The sequence below is a fragment of the Phyllobates terribilis genome, unplaced genomic scaffold (genome assembly GCF_046119375.1).
Source record: "Phyllobates terribilis strain yellow unplaced genomic scaffold, ASM4611937v1 Scaffold_236__1_contigs__length_3049075, whole genome shotgun sequence".
NCBI lineage: Eukaryota > Metazoa > Chordata > Amphibia > Anura > Dendrobatidae > Phyllobates > Phyllobates terribilis.
In genome coordinates this window covers 2,280,287-2,297,156 of record NW_027362996.1, presented here as the reverse complement: position 1 = coordinate 2,297,156, position 16,870 = coordinate 2,280,287, and the positions used below count along the sequence as shown (strand labels likewise).

Sequence of the window (16,870 nt, the reverse complement as noted above, 5' to 3'; positions counted from 1 at the left end):
AGCAAACCAAAAAAGAAATTTTAAGCGCAGCAGAGTAACCAGCTCACATACCTGTTAGCTCAGGTGAGTTTAAAAGGCTGCTGTTGATAACAAGGGCATTTGCTAAATAGATGGTGTGTGTGCAACAATATACTGAAAGGTCAATTATATTGTGCAGCTTATCTCACCACCTGTAGTTATTTAGGTGAAAGCTCCAAAATGCTTGCCTAGAATGTCTGTTTATCCAAAAGGAAGTATAGAGGGAGAGCTAGATAGATAGCATTGCATTACATTACATTACATGGCAATGCAATGCACAGTTGCTGAAGTTGAACCAAAATGAGCTTGTCATCTGGCTTCTGCAACTTTTAACATGAAAAATCCAATGAGGAGAAGAAAAGCAAAGCCAAAGAGTCCATCCCAAAATCCGACAAACAAGCAAAATGAACAAAAAGCATTGAATTCAATTCTTTCTGATTTTAGAAACTGCATTAAAGAAGGGGTGCATCGGTCCTGGAGATACTGCAATACCAGGTCAATGCGTGGAGTGGACAGAGCAAGCTCTTTTTCCATCTCCCTGTTCTAAAAATCCATTTAATATATGGTCCCCAGATAGGGGACGTATCAGATATTAAACTGATAAGAACAGATACTACACTTGATCTTAGCCAAAAGGCCGAGAAGCGATAACCAGAATTGGTTTCCGACTACGGTGCCACCCAAGGATTCTGAAAAGTCCATTTGTGGAGATGGCCACCTGGACTCCCGTTAAGAAGACATGCTGTCAACCTCTAGATCCCTCACATGCCTGCACTTTTCGGCTTGCTGCTGCTGCAATCCACGCGTTTTAGATCTGCATAACTCCACCTCTTTTAGCACAGTACCCTCAACCCCCGGCTGTTCCCACCCGCCTCAACACCGTTGGAAGGGAGGAGAACCAATTAAGGCGGGGGGGGGGTGGAACGAGCAGCTGTCTACCCTTTGCAGGAGGGTTGCTGATTAATTACCTCTCCTGCTGCTGCTGCTGCTGGCTGTCCAGCAGCAGACTGAAGGTGGCTGCTGCTGTGCGCAGGTATATAAAGGCTCAGAGCCTATTATGACACGCGCAGCCAGCGTTCCATTGCCACATTCCGTCTACTGCAGGCGGGATACCTGGATGGCTGAATGTCACTGAGAAGCTCACAGAGACCGCCATAAGCAACAGTTTAAAAGAATGCCACAGACTAATCAACCAAACTTTTTGGGTTGGTTTCTCTTTTATAGTCTGCAGGCATTAAATGAAAGAAGTCAGTGTTCCAGCAGAGGGAGACAACGTTTCAGAAAAGGCATTGTAGCAAACCAAAAAAGAAATTTTAAGCGCAGCAGAGTAACCAGCTCACATACCTGTTAGCTCAGGTGAGTTTAAAAGGCTGCTGTTGATAACAAGGGCATTTGCTAAATAGATGGTGTGTGTGCAACAATATACTGAAAGGTCAATTATATTGTGCAGCTTATCTCACCACCTGTAGTTATTTAGGTGAAAGCTCCAAAATGCTTGCCTAATATGTCTGTTTATCCAAAAGGAAGTATAGAGGGAGAGCTAGATAGATAGCATTGCATTACATTACATTACATGGTAATGCAATGCACAGTTGCTGAAGTTGAACCAAAATGAGCTTGTCATCTGGCTTCTGCAACTTTTAACATGAAAAATCCAATGAGGAGAAGAAAAGCAAAGCCAAAGAGTCCATCCCAAAATCCGACAAACAAGCAAAATGAACAAAAAGCATTGAATTCAATTCTTTCTGATTTTAGAAACTGCATTAAAGAAGGGGTGCACCGGTCCTGGAGATACTGCAATACCAGGTCAATGCGTGGAGTGGACAGAGCAAGCTCTTTTTCCATCTCCCTGTTCTAAAAATCCATTTAATATATGGTCCCCAGATAGGGGACGTATCAGATATTAAACTGATAAGAACAGATACTACACTTGATCTTAGCCAAAAGGCCGAGAAGCGATAACCAGAATTGGTTTCCGACTACGGTGCCACCCAAGGATTCTGAAAAGTCCATTTGTGGAGATGGCCACCTGGACTCCCGTTAAGAAGACATGCTGTCAACCTCTAGATCCCTCACATGCCTGCACTTTTCGGCTTGCTGCTGCTGCAATCCACGCGCTTTAGATCTGCATAACTCCACCTCTTTTAGCACAGTACCCTCAACCCCCGGCTGTTCCCACCCGCCTCAACACCGTTGGAAGGGAGGAGAACCAATTAAGGCGGGGGGGGGGGGGGTGGAACGAGCAGCTGTCTACCCTTAGCAGGAGGGTTGCTGATTAATTACCTCTCCTGCTGCTGCTGCTGCTGGCTGTCCAGCAGCAGACTGAAGGTGGCTGCTGCTGTGCGCAGGTATATAAAGGCTCAGAGCCTATTATGACACGCGCAGCCAGCGTTCCATTGCCACATTCCGTCTACTGCAGGCGGGATACCTGGATGGCTGAATGTCACTGAGAAGCTCACAGAGACCGCCATAAGCAACAGTTTAAAAGAATGCCACAGACTAATCAACCAAACTTTTTGGGTTGGTTTCTCTTTTATAGTCTGCAGGCATTAAATGAAAGAAGTCAGTGTTCCAGCAGAGGGAGACAACGTTTCAGAAAAGGCATTGTAGCAAACCAAAAAAGAAATTTTAAGCGCAGCAGAGTAACCAGCTCACATACCTGTTAGCTCAGGTGAGTTTAAAAGGCTGCTGTTGATAACAAGGGCATTTGCTAAATAGATGGTGTGTGTGCAACAATATACTGAAAGGTCAATTATATTGTGCAGCTTATCTCATCACCTGTAGTTATTTAGGTGAAAGCTCCAAAATGCTTGCCTAATATGTCTGTTTATCCAAAAGGAAGTATAGAGGGAGAGCTAGATAGATAGCATTGCATTACATTACATTACATGGCAATGCAATGCACAGTTGCTGAAGTTGAACCAAAATGAGCTTGTCATCTGGCTTCTGCAACTTTTAACATGAAAAATCCAATGAGGAGAAGAAAAGCAAAGCCAAAGAGTCCATCCCAAAATCCGACAAACAAGCAAAATGAACAAAAAGCATTGAATTCAATTCTTTCTGATTTTAGAAACTGCATTAAAGAAGGGGTGCACCGGTCCTGGAGATACTGCAATACCAGGTCAATGCGTGGAGTGGACAGAGCAAGCTCTTTTTCCATCTCCCTGTTCTAAAAATCCATTTAATATATGGTCCCCAGATAGGGGACGTATCAGATATTAAACTGATAAGAACAGATACTACACTTGATCTTAGCCAAAAGGCCGAGAAGCGATAACCAGAATTGGTTTCCGACTACGGTGCCACCCAAGGATTCTGAAAAGTCCATTTGTGGAGATGGCCACCTGGACTCCCGTTAAGAAGACATGCTGTCAACCTCTAGATCCCTCACATGCCTGCACTTTTCGGCTTGCTGCTGCTGCAATCCACGCGCTTTAGATCTGCATAACTCCACCTCTTTTAGCACAGTACCCTCAACCCCCGGCTGTTCCCACCCGCCTCAACACCGTTGGAAGGGAGGAGAACCAATTAAGGCGGGGGGGGGGGGTGGAACGAGCAGCTGTCTACCCTTAGCAGGAGGGTTGCTGATTAATTACCTCTCCTGCTGCTGCTGCTGCTGGCTGTCCAGCAGCAGACTGAAGGTGGCTGCTGCTGTGCGCAGGTATATAAAGGCTCAGAGCCTATTATGACACGCGCAGCCAGCGTTCCATTGCCACATTCCGTCTACTGCAGGCGGGATACCTGGATGGCTGAATGTCACTGAGAAGCTCACAGAGACCGCCATAAGCAACAGTTTAAAAGAATGCCACAGACTAATCAACCAAACTTTTTGGGTTGGTTTCTCTTTTATAGTCTGCAGGCATTAAATGAAAGAAGTCAGTGTTCCAGCAGAGGGAGACAACGTTTCAGAAAAGGCATTGTAGCAAACCAAAAAAGAAATTTTAAGCGCAGCAGAGTAACCAGCTCACATACCTGTTAGCTCAGGTGAGTTTAAAAGGCTGCTGTTGATAACAAGGGCATTTGCTAAATAGATGGTGTGTGTGCAACAATATACTGAAAGGTCAATTATATTGTGCAGCTTATCTCACCACCTGTATTTATTTAGGTGAAAGCTCCAAAATGCTTGCCTAATATGTCTGTTTATCCAAAAGGAAGTATAGAGGGAGAGCTAGATAGATAGCATTGCATTACATTACATTACATGGCAATGCAATGCACAGTTGCTGAAGTTGAACCAAAATGAGCTTGTCATCTGGCTTCTGCAACTTTTAACATGAAAAATCCAATGAGGAGAAGAAAAGCAAAGCCAAAGAGTCCATCCCAAAATCCGACAAACAAGCAAAATGAACAAAAAGCATTGAATTCAATTCTTTCTGATTTTAGAAACTGCATTAAAGAAGGGGTGCACCGGTCCTGGAGATACTGCAATACCAGGTCAATGCGTGGAGTGGACAGAGCAAGCTCTTTTTCCATCTCCCTGTTCTAAAAATCCATTTAATATATGGTCCCCAGATAGGGGACGTATCAGATATTAAACTGATAAGAACAGATACTACACTTGATCTTAGCCAAAAGGCCGAGAAGCGATAACCAGAATTGGTTTCCGACTACGGTGCCACCCAAGGATTCTGAAAAGTCCATTTGTGGAGATGGCCACCTGGACTCCCGTTAAGAAGACATGCTGTCAACCTCTAGATCCCTCACATGCCTGCACTTTTCGGCTTGCTGCTGCTGCAATCCACGCGCTTTAGATCTGCATAACTCCACCTCTTTTAGCACAGTACCCTCAACCCCCGGCTGTTCCCACCCGCCTCAACACCGTTGGAAGGGAGGAGAACCAATTAAGGCGGGGGGGGGGGGGGTGGAACGAGCAGCTGTCTACCCTTAGCAGGAGGGTTGCTGATTAATTACCTCTCCTGCTGCTGCTGCTGCTGGCTGTCCAGCAGCAGACTGAAGGTGGCTGCTGCTGTGCGCAGGTATATAAAGGCTCAGAGCCTATTATGACACGCGCAGCCAGCGTTCCATTGCCACATTCCGTCTACTGCAGGCGGGATACCTGGATGGCTGAATGTCACTGAGAAGCTCACAGAGACCGCCATAAGCAACAGTTTAAAAGAATGCCACAGACTAATCAACCAAACTTTTTGGGTTGGTTTCTCTTTTATAGTCTGCAGGCATTAAATGAAAGAAGTCAGTGTTCCAGCAGAGGGAGACAACGTTTCAGAAAAGGCATTGTAGCAAACCAAAAAAGAAATTTTAAGCGCAGCAGAGTAACCAGCTCACATACCTGTTAGCTCAGGTGAGTTTAAAAGGCTGCTGTTGATAACAAGGGCATTTGCTAAATAGATGGTGTGTGTGCAACAATATACTGAAAGGTCAATTATATTGTGCAGCTTATCTCACCACCTGTATTTATTTAGGTGAAAGCTCCAAAATGCTTGCCTAATATGTCTGTTTATCCAAAAGGAAGTATAGAGGGAGAGCTAGATAGATAGCATTGCATTACATTACATTACATGGCAATGCAATGCACAGTTGCTGAAGTTGAACCAAAATGAGCTTGTCATCTGGCTTCTGCAACTTTTAACATGAAAAATCCAATGAGGAGAAGAAAAGCAAAGCCAAAGAGTCCATCCCAAAATCCGACAAACAAGCAAAATGAACAAAAAGCATTGAATTCAATTCTTTCTGATTTTAGAAACTGCATTAAAGAAGGGGTGCACCGGTCCTGGAGATACTGCAATACCAGGTCAATGCGTGGAGTGGACAGAGCAAGCTCTTTTTCCATCTCCCTGTTCTAAAAATCCATTTAATATATGGTCCCCAGATAGGGGACGTATCAGATATTAAACTGATAAGAACAGATACTACACTTGATCTTAGCCAAAAGGCCGAGAAGCGATAACCAGAATTGGTTTCCGACTACGGTGCCACCCAAGGATTCTGAAAAGTCCATTTGTGGAGATGGCCACCTGGACTCCCGTTAAGAAGACATGCTGTCAACCTCTAGATCCCTCACATGCCTGCACTTTTCGGCTTGCTGCTGCTGCAATCCAGGCGTTTTAGATCTGCATAACTCCACCTCTTTTAGCACAGTATCCTCAACCGCCGGCTGTTCCCACCCGCCTCAACACCGTTGGAAGGGAGGAGAACCAATTAAGGCGGGGGGGGGGTGGAACGAGCAGCTGTCTACCCTTAGCAGGAGGGTTGCTGATTAATTACCTCTCCTGCTGCTGCTGCTGCTGCTGCTGGCTGTCCAGCAGCAGACTGAAGGTGGCTGCTGCTGTGCGCAGGTATATAAAGGCTCAGAGCCTATTATGACACGCGCAGCCAGCGTTCCATTGCCACATTCCGTCTACTGCAGGCGGGATACCTGGATGGCTGAATGTCACTGAGAAGCTCACAGAGACCGCCATAAGCAACAGTTTAAAAGAATGCCACAGACTAATCAACCAAACTTTTTGGGTTGGTTTCTCTTTTATAGTCTGCAGGCATTAAATGAAAGAAGTCAGTGTTCCAGCAGAGGGAGACAACGTTTCAGAAAAGGCATTGTAGCAAACCAAAAAAGAAATTTTAAGCGCAGCAGAGTAACCAGCTCACATACCTGTTAGCTCAGGTGAGTTTAAAAGGCTGCTGTTGATAACAAGGGCATTTGCTAAATAGATGGTGTGTGTGCAACAATATACTGAAAGGTCAATTATATTGTGCAGCTTATCTCACCACCTGTAGTTATTTAGGTGAAAGCTCCAAAATGCTTGCCTAATATGTCTGTTTATCCAAAAGGAAGTATAGAGGGAGAGCTAGATAGATAGCATTGCATTACATTACATTACATGGCAATGCAATGCACAGTTGCTGAAGTTGAACCAAAATGAGCTTGTCATCTGGCTTCTGCAACTTTTAACATGAAAAATCCAATGAGGAGAAGAAAAGCAAAGCCAAAGAGTCCATCCCAAAATCCGACAAACAAGCAAAATGAACAAAAAGCATTGAATTCAATTCTTTCTGATTTTAGAAACTGCATTAAAGAAGGGGTGCACCGGTCCTGGAGATACTGCAATACCAGGTCAATGCGTGGAGTGGACAGAGCAAGCTCTTTTTCCATCTCCCTGTTCTAAAAATCCATTTAATATATGGTCCCCAGATAGGGGACGTATCAGATATTAAACTGATAAGAACAGATACTACACTTGATCTTAGCCAAAAGGCCGAGAAGCGATAACCAGAATTGGTTTCCGACTACGGTGCCACCCAAGGATTCTGAAAAGTCCATTTGTGGAGATGGCCACCTGGACTCCCGTTAAGAAGACATGCTGTCAACCTCTAGATCCCTCACATGCCTGCACTTTTCGGCTTGCTGCTGCTGCAATCCAGGCGTTTTAGATCTGCATAACTCCACCTCTTTTAGCACAGTACAATCAACCCCCGGCTGTTCCCACCCGCCTCAACACCGTTGGAAGGGAGGAGAACCAATTAAGGCGGGGGGGGGGTGGAACGAGCAGCTGTCTACCCTTAGCAGGAGGGTTGCTGATTAATTACCTCTCCTGCTGCTGCTGCTGCTGGCTGTCCAGCAGCAGACTGAAGGTGGCTGCTGCTGTGCGCAGGTATATAAAGGCTCAGAGCCTATTATGACACGCGCAGCCAGCGTTCCATTGCCACATTCCGTCTACTGCAGGCGGGATACCTGGATGGCTGAATGTCACTGAGAAGCTCACAGAGACCGCCATAAGCAACAGTTTAAAAGAATGCCACAGACTAATCAACCAAACTTTTTGGGTTGGTTTCTCTTTTATAGTCTGCAGGCATTAAATGAAAGAAGTCAGTGTTCCAGCAGAGGGAGACAACGTTTCAGAAAAGGCATTGTAGCAAACCAAAAAAGAAATTTTAAGCGCAGCAGAGTAACCAGCTCACATACCTGTTAGCTCAGGTGAGTTTAAAAGGCTGCTGTTGATAACAAGGGCATTTGCTAAATAGATGGTGTGTGTGCAACAATATACTGAAAGGTCAATTATATTGTGCAGCTTATCTCACCACCTGTAGTTATTTAGGTGAAAGCTCCAAAATGCTTGCCTAATATGTCTGTTTATCCAAAAGGAAGTATAGAGGGAGAGCTAGATAGATAGCATTGCATTACATTACATTACATGGCAATGCAATGCAAAGTTGCTGAAGTTGAACCAAAATGAGCTTGTCATCTGGCTTCTGCAACTTTTAACATGAAAAATCCAATGAGGAGAAGAAAAGCAAAGCCAAAGAGTCCATCCCAAAATCCGACAAACAAGCAAAATGAACAAAAAGCATTGAATTCAATTCTTTCTGATTTTAGAAACTGCATTAAAGAAGGGGTGCACCGGTCCTGGAGATACTGCAATACCAGGTCAATGCGTGGAGTGGACAGAGCAAGCTCTTTTTCCATCTCCCTGTTCTAAAAATCCATTTAATATATGGTCCCCAGATAGGGGACGTATCAGATATTAAACTGATAAGAACAGATACTACACTTGATCTTAGCCAAAAGGCCGAGAAGCGATAACCAGAATTGGTTTCCGACTACGGTGCCACCCAAGGATTCTGAAAAGTCCATTTGTGGAGATGGCCACCTGGACTCCCGTTAAGAAGACATGCTGTCAACCTCTAGATCCCTCACATGCCTGCACTTTTCGGCTTGCTGCTGCTGCAATCCACGCGCTTTAGATCTGCATAACTCCACCTCTTTTAGCACAGTACCCTCAACCCCCGGCTGTTCCCACCCGCCTCAACACCGTTGGAAGGGAGGAGAACCAATTAAGGCGGGGGGGGGGGGTGGAACGAGCAGCTGTCTACCCTTAGCAGGAGGGTTGCTGATTAATTACCTCTCCTGCTGCTGCTGCTGCTGGCTGTCCAGCAGCAGACTGAAGGTGGCTGCTGCTGTGCGCAGGTATATAAAGGCTCAGAGCCTATTATGACACGCGCAGCCAGCGTTCCATTGCCACATTCCGTCTACTGCAGGCGGGATACCTGGATGGCTGAATGTCACTGAGAAGCTCACAGAGACCGCCATAAGCAACAGTTTAAAAGAATGCCACAGACTAATCAACCAAACTTTTTGGGTTGGTTTCTCTTTTATAGTCTGCAGGCATTAAATGAAAGAAGTCAGTGTTCCAGCAGAGGGAGACAACGTTTCAGAAAAGGCATTGTAGCAAACCAAAAAAGAAATTTTAAGCGCAGCAGAGTAACCAGCTCACATACCTGTTAGCTCAGGTGAGTTTAAAAGGCTGCTGTTGATAACAAGGGCATTTGCTAAATAGATGGTGTGTGTGCAACAATATACTGAAAGGTCAATTATATTGTGCAGCTTATCTCACCACCTGTAGTTATTTAGGTGAAAGCTCCAAAATGCTTGCCTAATATGTCTGTTTATCCAAAAGGAAGTATAGAGGGAGAGCTAGATAGATAGCATTGCATTACATTACATTACATGGCAATGCAATGCACAGTTGCTGAAGTTGAACCAAAATGAGCTTGTCATCTGGCTTCTGCAACTTTTAACATGAAAAATCCAATGAGGAGAAGAAAAGCAAAGCCAAAGAGTCCATCCCAAAATCCGACAAACAAGCAAAATGAACAAAAAGCATTGAATTCAATTCTTTCTGATTTTAGAAACTGCATTAAAGAAGGGGTGCACCGGTCCTGGAGATACTGCAATACCAGGTCAATGCGTGGAGTGGACAGAGCAAGCTCTTTTTCCATCTCCCTGTTCTAAAAATCCATTTAATATATGGTCCCCAGATAGGGGACGTATCAGATATTAAACTGATAAGAACAGATACTACACTTGATCTTAGCCAAAAGGCCGAGAAGCGATAACCAGAATTGGTTTCCGACTACGGTGCCACCCAAGGATTCTGAAAAGTCCATTTGTGGAGATGGCCACCTGGACTCCCGTTAAGAAGACATGCTGTCAACCTCTAGATCCCTCACATGCCTGCACTTTTCGGCTTGCTGCTGCTGCAATCCAGGCGTTTTAGATCTGCATAACTCCACCTCTTTTAGCACAGTACCCTCAACCCCCGGCTTTTCCCACCCGCCTCAACACCGTTGGAAGGGAGGAGAACCAATTAAGGCGGGGGGGGGGGTGGAACGAGCAGCTGTCTACCCTTAGCAGGAGGGTTGCTGATTAATTACCTCTCCTGCTGCTGCTGCTGCTGGCTGTCCAGCAGCAGACTGAAGGTGGCTGCTGCTGTGCGCAGGTATATAAAGGCTCAGAGCCTATTATGACACGCGCAGCCAGCGTTCCATTGCCACATTCCGTCTACTGCAGGCGGGATACCTGGATGGCTGAATGTCACTGAGAAGCTCACAGAGACCGCCATAAGCAACAGTTTAAAAGAATGCCACAGACTAATCAACCAAACTTTTTGGGTTGGTTTCTCTTTTATAGTCTGCAGGCATTAAATGAAAGAAGTCAGTGTTCCAGCAGAGGGAGACAACGTTTCAGAAAAGGCATTGTAGCAAACCAAAAAAGAAATTTTAAGCGCAGCAGAGTAACCAGCTCACATACCTGTTAGCTCAGGTGAGTTTAAAAGGCTGCTGTTGATAACAAGGGCATTTGCTAAATAGATGGTGTGTGTGCAACAATATACTGAAAGGTCAATTATATTGTGCAGCTTATCTCACCACCTGTATTTATTTAGGTGAAAGCTCCAAAATGCTTGCCTAATATGTCTGTTTATCCAAAAGGAAGTATAGAGGGAGAGCTAGATAGATAGCATTGCATTACATTACATTACATGGCAATGCAATGCACAGTTGCTGAAGTTGAACCAAAATGAGCTTGTCATCTGGCTTCTGCAACTTTTAACATGAAAAATCCAATGAGGAGAAGAAAAGCAAAGCCAAAGAGTCCATCCCAAAATCCGACAAACAAGCAAAATGAACAAAAAGCATTGAATTCAATTCTTTCTGATTTTAGAAACTGCATTAAAGAAGGGGTGCACCGGTCCTGGAGATACTGCAATACCAGGTCAATGCGTGGAGTGGACAGAGCAAGCTCTTTTTCCATCTCCCTGTTCTAAAAATCCATTTAATATATGGTCCCCAGATAGGGGACGTATCAGATATTAAACTGATAAGAACAGATACTACACTTGATCTTAGCCAAAAGGCCGAGAAGCGATAACCAGAATTGGTTTCCGACTACGGTGCCACCCAAGGATTCTGAAAAGTCCATTTGTGGAGATGGCCACCTGGACTCCCGTTAAGAAGACATGCTGTCAACCTCTAGATCCCTCACATGCCTGCACTTTTCGGCTTGCTGCTGCTGCAATCCAGGCGTTTTAGATCTGCATAACTCCACCTCTTTTAGCACAGTACCCTCAACCCCCGGCTGTTCCCACCCGCCTCAACACCGTTGGAAGGGAGGAGAACCAATTAAGGCGGGGGGGGGGGTGGAACGAGCAGCTGTCTACCCTTAGCAGGAGGGTTGCTGATTAATTACCTCTCCTGCTGCTGCTGCTGCTGGCTGTCCAGCAGCAGACTGAAGGTGGCTGCTGCTGTGCGCAGGTATATAAAGGCTCAGAGCCTATTATGACACGCGCAGCCAGCGTTCCATTGCCACATTCCGTCTACTGCAGGCGGGATACCTGGATGGCTGAATGTCACTGAGAAGCTCACAGAGACCGCCATAAGCAACAGTTTAAAAGAATGCCACAGACTAATCAACCAAACTTTTTGGGTTGGTTTCTCTTTTATAGTCTGCAGGCATTAAATGAAAGAAGTCAGTGTTCCAGCAGAGGGAGACAACGTTTCAGAAAAGGCATTGTAGCAAACCAAAAAAGAAATTTTAAGCGCAGCAGAGTAACCAGCTCACATACCTGTTAGCTCAGGTGAGTTTAAAAGGCTGCTGTTGATAACAAGGGCATTTGCTAAATAGATGGTGTGTGTGCAACAATATACTGAAAGGTCAATTATATTGTGCAGCTTATCTCACCACCTGTAGTTATTTAGGTGAAAGCTCCAAAATGCTTGCCTAATATGTCTGTTTATCCAAAAGGAAGTATAGAGGGAGAGCTAGATAGCATTGCATTACATTACATTACATGGCAATGCAATGCACAGTTGCTGAAGTTGAACCAAAATGAGCTTGTCATCTGGCTTCTGCAACTTTTAACATGAAAAATCCAATGAGGAGAAGAAAAGCAAAGCCAAAGAGTCCATCCCAAAATCCGACAAACAAGCAAAATGAACAAAAAGCATTGAATTCAATTCTTTCTGATTTTAGAAACTGCATTAAAGAAGGGGTGCACCGGTCCTGGAGATAATGCAATACCAGGTCAATGCGTGGAGTGGACAGAGCAAGCTCTTTTTCCATCTCCCTGTTCTAAAAATCCATTTAATATATGGTCCCCAGATAGGGGACGTATCAGATATTAAACTGATAAGAACAGATACTACACTTGATCTTAGCCAAAAGGCCGAGAAGCGATAACCAGAATTGGTTTCCGACTACGGTGCCACCCAAGGATTCTGAAAAGTCCATTTGTGGAGATGGCCACCTGGACTCCCGTTAAGAAGACATGCTGTCAACCTCTAGATCCCTCACATGCCTGCACTTTTCGGCTTGCTGCTGCTGCAATCCACGCGTTTTAGATCTGCATAACTCCACCTCTTTTAGCGCAGTACCCTCAACCCCCGGCTGTTCCCACCCGCCTCAACACCGTTGGAAGGGAGGAGAACCAATTAAGGCGGGGGGGGGGGTGGAACGAGCAGCTGTCTACCCTTAGCAGGAGGGTTGCTGATTAATTACCTCTCCTGCTGCTGCTGCTGGCTGTCCAGCAGCAGACTGAAGGTGGCTGCTGCTGTGCGCAGGTATATAAAGGCTCAGAGCCTATTATGACACGCGCAGCCAGCGTTCCATTGCCACATTCCGTCTACTGCAGGCGGGATACCTGGATGGCTGAATGTCACTGAGAAGCTCACAGAGACCGCCATAAGCAACAGTTTAAAAGAATGCCACAGACTAATCAACCAAACTTTTTGGGTTGGTTTCTCTTTTATAGTCTGCAGGCATTAAATGAAAGAAGTCAGTGTTCCAGCAGAGGGAGACAACGTTTCAGAAAAGGCATTGTAGCAAACCAAAAAAGAAATTTTAAGCGCAGCAGAGTAACCAGCTCACATACCTGTTAGCTCAGGTGAGTTTAAAAGGCTGCTGTTGATAACAAGGGCATTTGCTAAATAGATGGTGTGTGTGCAACAATATACTGAAAGGTCAATTATATTGTGCAGCTTATCTCACCACCTGTAGTTATTTAGGTGAAAGCTCCAAAATGCTTGCCTAATATGTCTGTTTATCCAAAAGGAAGTATAGAGGGAGAGCTAGATAGATAGCATTGCATTACATTACATTACATGGCAATGCAATGCACAGTTGCTGAAGTTGAACCAAAATGAGCTTGTCATCTGGCTTCTGCAACTTTTAACATGAAAAATCCAATGAGGAGAAGAAAAGCAAAGCCAAAGAGTCCATCCCAAAATCCGACAAACAAGCAAAATGAACAAAAAGCATTGAATTCAATTCTTTCTGATTTTAGAAACTGCATTAAAGAAGGGGTGCACCGGTCCTGGAGATACTGCAATACCAGGTCAATGCGTGGAGTGGACAGAGCAAGCTCTTTTTCCATCTCCCTGTTCTAAAAATCCATTTAATATATGGTCCCCAGATAGGGGACGTATCAGATATTAAACTGATAAGAACAGATACTACACTTGATCTTAGCCAAAAGGCCGAGAAGCGATAACCAGAATTGGTTTCCGACTACGGTGCCACCCAAGGATTCTGAAAAGTCCATTTGTGGAGATGGCCACCTGGACTCCCGTTAAGAAGACATGCTGTCAACCTCTAGATCCCTCACATGCCTGCACTTTTCGGCTTGCTGCTGCTGCAATCCACGCGTTTTAGATCTGCATAACTCCACCTCTTTTAGCACAGTACCCTCAACCCCCGGCTGTTCCCACCCGCCTCAACACCGTTGGAAGGGAGGAGAACCAATTAAGGCGGGGGGGGGGGGGGTGGAACGAGCAGCTGTCTACCCTTAGCAGGAGGGTTGCTGATTAATTACCTCTCCTGCTGCTGCTGCTGCTGGCTGTCCAGCAGCAGACTGAAGGTGGCTGCTGCTGTGCGCAGGTATATAAAGGCTCAGAGCCTATTATGACACGCGCAGCCAGCGTTCCATTGCCACATTCCGTCTACTGCAGGCGGGATACCTGGATGGCTGAATGTCACTGAGAAGCTCACAGAGACCGCCATAGGCAACAGTTTAAAAGAATGCCACAGACTAATCAACCAAACTTTTTGGGTTGGTTTCTCTTTTATAGTCTGCAGGCATTAAATGAAAGAAGTCAGTGTTCCAGCAGAGGGAGACAACGTTTCAGAAAAGGCATTGTAGCAAACCAAAAAAGAAATTTTAAGCGCAGCAGAGTAACCAGCTCACATACCTGTTAGCTCAGGTGAGTTTAAAAGGCTGCTGTTGATAACAAGGGCATTTGCTAAATAGATGGTGTGTGTGCAACAATATACTGAAAGGTCAATTATATTGTGCAGCTTATCTCACCACCTGTAGTTATTTAGGTGAAAGCTCCAAAATGCTTGCCTAATATGTCTGTTTATCCAAAAGGAAGTATAGAGGGAGAGCTAGATAGATAGCATTGCATTACATTACATTACATGGCAATGCAATGCACAGTTGCTGAAGTTGAACCAAAATGAGCTTGTCATCTGGCTTCTGCAACTTTTAACATGAAAAATCCAATGAGGAGAAGAAAAGCAAAGCCAAAGAGTCCATCCCAAAATCTGACAAACAAGCAAAATGAACAAAAAGCATTGAATTCAATTCTTTCTGATTTTAGAAACTGCATTAAAGAAGGGGTGCACCGGTCCTGGAGATACTGCAATACCAGGTCAATGCGTGGAGTGGACAGAGCAAGCTCTTTTTCCATCTCCCTGTTCTAAAAATCCATTTAATATATGGTCCCCAGATAGGGGACGTATCAGATATTAAACTGATAAGAACAGATACTACACTTGATCTTAGCCAAAAGGCCGAGAAGCGATAACCAGAATTGGTTTCCGACTACGGTGCCACCCAAGGATTCTGAAAAGTCCATTTGTGGAGATGGCCACCTGGACTCCCGTTAAGAAGACATGCTGTCAACCTCTAGATCCCTCACATGCCTGCACTTTTCGGCTTGCTGCTGCTGCAATCCACGCGTTTTAGATCTGCATAACTCCACCTCTTTTAGCACAGTACCCTCAACCCCCGGCTGTTCCCACCCGCCTCAACACCGTTGGAAGGGAGGAGAACCAATTAAGGCGGGGGGGGGGGTGGAACGAGCAGCTGTCTACCCTTAGCAGGAGGGTTGCTGATTAATTACCTCTCCTGCTGCTGCTGCTGCTGGCTGTACAGCAGCAGACTGAAGGTGGCTGCTGCTGTGCGCAGGTATATAAAGGCTCAGAGCCTATTATGACACGCGCAGCCAGCGTTCCATTGCCACATTCCGTCTACTGCAGGCGGGATACCTGGATGGCTGAATGTCACTGAGAAGCTCACAGAGACCGCCATAGGCAACAGTTTAAAAGAATGCCACAGACTAATCAACCAAACTTTTTGGGTTGGTTTCTCTTTTATAGTCTGCAGGCATTAAATGAAAGAAGTCAGTGTTCCAGCAGAGGGAGACAACGTTTCAGAAAAGGCATTGTAGCAAACCAAAAAAGAAATTTTAAGCGCAGCAGAGTAACCAGCTCACATACCTGTTAGCTCAGGTGAGTTTAAAAGGCTGCTGTTGATAACAAGGGCATTTGCTAAATAGATGGTGTGTGTGCAACAATATACTGAAAGGTCAATTATATTGTGCAGCTTATCTCACCACCTGTAGTTATTTAGGTGAAAGCTCCAAAATGCTTGCCTAATATGTCTGTTTATCCAAAAGGAAGTATAGAGGGAGAGCTAGATAGATAGCATTGCATTACATTACATTACATGGCAATGCAATGCACAGTTGCTGAAGTTGAACCAAAATGAGCTTGTCATCTGGCTTCTGCAACTTTTAACATGAAAAATCCAATGAGGAGAAGAAAAGCAAAGCCAAAGAGTCCATCCCAAAATCTGACAAACAAGCAAAATGAACAAAAAGCATTGAATTCAATTCTTTCTGATTTTAGAAACTGCATTAAAGAAGGGGTGCACCGGTCCTGGAGATACTGCAATACCAGGTCAATGCGTGGAGTGGACAGAGCAAGCTCTTTTTCCATCTCCCTGTTCTAAAAATCCATTTAATATATGGTCCCCAGATAGGGGACGTATCAGATATTAAACTGATAAGAACAGATACTACACTTGATCTTAGCCAAAAGGCCGAGAAGCGATAACCAGAATTGGTTTCCGACTACGGTGCCACCCAAGGATTCTGAAAAGTCCATTTGTGGAGATGGCCACCTGGACTCCCGTTAAGAAGACATGCTGTCAACCTCTAGATCCCTCACTTGCCTGCACTTTTCGGCTTGCTGCTGCTGCAATCCACGCGTTTTAGATCTGCATAACTCCACCTCTTTTAGCACAGTTCCCTCAACCCCCGGCTGTTCCCACCCGCCTCAACACCGTTGGAAGGGAGGAGAACCAATTAAGGCGGGGGGGGGGTGGAAAGAGCAGCTGTCTACCCTTAGCAGGAGGGTTGCTGATTAATTACCTCTCCTGCTGCTGCTGCTGCTGGCTGTCCAGCAGCAGACTGAAGGTGGCTGCTGCTGTGCGCAGGTATATAAAGGCTCAGAGCCTATTATGACACGCGCAGCCAGCGTTCCATTGCCACATTCCGTCTACTG

General features: G+C 45.2%; 13 non-coding genes across 13 annotated transcripts; all 13 read right to left on the bottom strand.

Moving 5' to 3' along the window:
- Positions 1-476: 476 nt before the first annotated feature.
- On the bottom strand, positions 477-667 carry LOC141216294 (U2 spliceosomal RNA). Its single transcript, XR_012285332.1, has one exon. It is a non-coding gene; the product is annotated as a U2 spliceosomal RNA (small nuclear RNA).
- A 1,120-nt stretch (positions 668-1,787) lies between these two features.
- On the bottom strand, positions 1,788-1,978 carry LOC141215881 (U2 spliceosomal RNA). Its single transcript, XR_012284933.1, has one exon. It is a non-coding gene; the product is annotated as a U2 spliceosomal RNA (small nuclear RNA).
- A 1,124-nt stretch (positions 1,979-3,102) lies between these two features.
- On the bottom strand, positions 3,103-3,293 carry LOC141215880 (U2 spliceosomal RNA). The gene has a single exon (XR_012284932.1). It is a non-coding gene; the product is annotated as a U2 spliceosomal RNA (small nuclear RNA).
- A 1,122-nt stretch (positions 3,294-4,415) lies between these two features.
- Positions 4,416-4,606, bottom strand: LOC141215879 (U2 spliceosomal RNA). Its single transcript, XR_012284931.1, has one exon. It is a non-coding gene; the product is annotated as a U2 spliceosomal RNA (small nuclear RNA).
- Positions 4,607-5,730: 1,124 nt separating this feature from the next.
- On the bottom strand, positions 5,731-5,921 carry LOC141215878 (U2 spliceosomal RNA). Its single transcript, XR_012284930.1, has one exon. It is a non-coding gene; the product is annotated as a U2 spliceosomal RNA (small nuclear RNA).
- A 1,126-nt stretch (positions 5,922-7,047) lies between these two features.
- Positions 7,048-7,238, bottom strand: LOC141215877 (U2 spliceosomal RNA). The gene has a single exon (XR_012284929.1). It is a non-coding gene; the product is annotated as a U2 spliceosomal RNA (small nuclear RNA).
- Positions 7,239-8,358: 1,120 nt separating this feature from the next.
- On the bottom strand, positions 8,359-8,549 carry LOC141215875 (U2 spliceosomal RNA). The gene has a single exon (XR_012284928.1). It is a non-coding gene; the product is annotated as a U2 spliceosomal RNA (small nuclear RNA).
- A 1,122-nt stretch (positions 8,550-9,671) lies between these two features.
- LOC141215874 (U2 spliceosomal RNA) lies at positions 9,672-9,862 on the bottom strand. The gene has a single exon (XR_012284927.1). It is a non-coding gene; the product is annotated as a U2 spliceosomal RNA (small nuclear RNA).
- A 1,121-nt stretch (positions 9,863-10,983) lies between these two features.
- On the bottom strand, positions 10,984-11,174 carry LOC141215873 (U2 spliceosomal RNA). Its single transcript, XR_012284926.1, has one exon. It is a non-coding gene; the product is annotated as a U2 spliceosomal RNA (small nuclear RNA).
- Positions 11,175-12,291: 1,117 nt separating this feature from the next.
- LOC141217136 (U2 spliceosomal RNA) lies at positions 12,292-12,482 on the bottom strand. Its single transcript, XR_012286007.1, has one exon. It is a non-coding gene; the product is annotated as a U2 spliceosomal RNA (small nuclear RNA).
- Positions 12,483-13,600: 1,118 nt separating this feature from the next.
- On the bottom strand, positions 13,601-13,791 carry LOC141215871 (U2 spliceosomal RNA). The gene has a single exon (XR_012284924.1). It is a non-coding gene; the product is annotated as a U2 spliceosomal RNA (small nuclear RNA).
- Positions 13,792-14,915: 1,124 nt separating this feature from the next.
- LOC141215870 (U2 spliceosomal RNA) lies at positions 14,916-15,106 on the bottom strand. The gene has a single exon (XR_012284923.1). It is a non-coding gene; the product is annotated as a U2 spliceosomal RNA (small nuclear RNA).
- Positions 15,107-16,227: 1,121 nt separating this feature from the next.
- LOC141215869 (U2 spliceosomal RNA) lies at positions 16,228-16,418 on the bottom strand. Its single transcript, XR_012284922.1, has one exon. It is a non-coding gene; the product is annotated as a U2 spliceosomal RNA (small nuclear RNA).
- Between the last annotated feature and the right edge of the window lie 452 nt (positions 16,419-16,870).